We start from the raw sequence: 2,090 nt of genomic DNA, 5'->3' as shown, positions 1-2,090 counted from the left end.
TTTTTGCCTCCTCCCTCCTCTACCCCTGCATGACCCCAGAGAGATTATACATTATTTTTTTCATATCCCACACAGACCACTGTTTCCCCTGGAGGGGTGTGTGTGTCAACCATTAGGACATGTTCCCCATTTCTCCCCTGCTTCCTCCCCCCACCCCTTCTCCCTACCCATCTGTTATTGCTATTCCCAGTCCTGCTCCTGGGTTGCCTGTGTCATGAACTCTATCTCTTATCTACATCCATGTACATGCTCCGGTCTCGTCCCAAGTGAGAGGCATCACTGGGGTCATGGGAATGCGTGGTGAGGAAGCCTGAAGGAAGCAGAGGAATAGTGTGTGTTTAATCAGTGCTTTACTGCGCCCTGGTTGACTCATCCCTTCCCTGTGACACCTCTGTGGGGGATGTTCCATTGCCTACAGGTGGGCTATGGGTCTCTGCTCTGACCACCCTCATAATCAACCACAACCTCTTGTATACTTGCATTATTCTCCTTCAAAACACATTCCTTTGATATTCAATGGCAGGATTAAACAACACATTCACCCCTTTCTCCCAAACATGGCGGCCACTGGCACCATGCCCACACAGCTCACAGATCCTGGCAACTGCGCAGCCCGGGGATTATCTGTCTGGGAGTTGGCATTGGTGGCTTTCACACTAGCTCAAGATCAACTGTGTGGCACCCAAAGTACCCTTCCTGATATCGCAATTTTTATCCAGATCATTGCATCTGGCGCTGATCAGACCAGGCTCGAAATGCTTCCGCTTGGTGGCACTGCGGCCTCACAAATGCAAAGCACACTGCTCTCCTTGCAGCTCCCTCCGCCCTTTGTAGATTGAAAAAATCAGAAGGCCCAGAAGCCAGCTGAACTTCCTTCCTGGGGCTTCACTGCAGTGGGGTATTCCTTTGCCTTCCATTGGCTTTTTAAAAGTAAACAGATTGATGTGCATATGTATCCTGGAGGGGGCTTCTAAACCCTTGTGGGGAAGAAAAAGAGAATGGAAAGGTAATGGAATTTTCCTGAGACCTTTGTAAAGTCTCCTCTTAGGCAAACTGATCTTACAAGTGCTTCCATCTAGCTCCTGAAGAGCCCTGAGTCAGAGCTGCTTGTTATCTGGTACTCATGGCTCACACCTGTAGACCCACAAGCCTTCCAGGCTACAATTTCAGCCTTCCTTGGCCTCCTGAGTCAAGATTCTTCGGAACCCCCCAGTGTTCAACCCGCGCTATGTGACTCAATGTTGGGAGACTGGCCTTCCTGAGCTTTCATCAAAACCCAGAAATTACTCAAGTTCTGCAACCATTCCTTGCATCCTGGTTTTCAAAGGAAAACAGATCAGGGCACAAAGGAGCACTCACCTGTGACTGCACCACCTAGAGATGAGGAGCGCTCTCCCTGCTCCCTTTCTGTCCAGTCCAGTGTCATCAGCACTGAGATGCCCAGAGCCCCAGGGCTCCACTGCAGTGAACCCGAGCGCTGCGGACAGGCGGCCATGTACACTCCATCCAGCCAACAGGGGTATTATCTGCTCTGGGGAAAAATAAAGGTTTGTTACTTTTCTCTCTCTTTTTAATGCTACTTGAACAGCTAGAACAGCAGTGGATAGAGCCTCATCCCTATTAAAGAAAGCATCCATTCCCATGGAATTAGGAGCACTCCCCAGCCTGCCCTTCTTCCTTCTACACCTTGGCCAAACCTTCTTAAGAAAGGGAATGTGAATTCATTTTGCCTAAGAATTCCAATAAAGTTTACACAGTGAGCCAAGCCTTAAGCGAGAGCACAGTATCAAATAAAAGCAGTACACACTTTCAGGGGAGAGTGGCCAGCAGCAAGAGAAGCTTGCCTCCACTGGCCTTGTGCTACTAATCTCAAGGTCACCAGTTCAAAATCACCAACTGCTCCTTAGAGAAAGATGAGGTTTTCTCCTCTTGTAAGAAGTTAGTCTGGGAAACCCAGAGTGGCAATTCTACTTTATCCCTTAGGGTCACTGTGAGTCACCATTGAGTTGATGGCCAAGAGCGAGTTTTTAAAGACTAGTCTTCTCATTAGATGCCTGCCCATGCAGAGTGGTACCAGTTGGGTCGGGTTT

General features: G+C 48.9%; 1 long non-coding RNA gene across 1 annotated transcript in view; it reads right to left on the bottom strand.

Annotated features, from left to right (window-relative positions):
* LOC123522643 overlaps nt 1–2,084 on the bottom strand; it is a 7,263-nt gene extending 5,179 nt beyond the window's left edge. Inside the window, exons 1-2 of the long non-coding RNA XR_006680880.1 lie at nt 2,000–2,084; nt 1,360–1,531 (exon numbers count right to left, since the gene is read on the bottom strand). This is a non-coding gene — a long non-coding RNA (uncharacterized LOC123522643). The remainder of the gene's footprint in view (nt 1–1,359; nt 1,532–1,999) is intronic.
* Nucleotides 2,085–2,090: the final 6 nt, after the last annotated feature.

The sequence above is a fragment of the Echinops telfairi genome, unplaced genomic scaffold (assembly GCF_000313985.2).
Source record: "Echinops telfairi isolate 266 unplaced genomic scaffold, ASM31398v2 ScPeMD7_7427;HRSCAF=8465, whole genome shotgun sequence".
NCBI lineage: Eukaryota > Metazoa > Chordata > Mammalia > Afrosoricida > Tenrecidae > Echinops > Echinops telfairi.
This window is presented reverse-complemented; position numbering and strand designations above follow the sequence as displayed.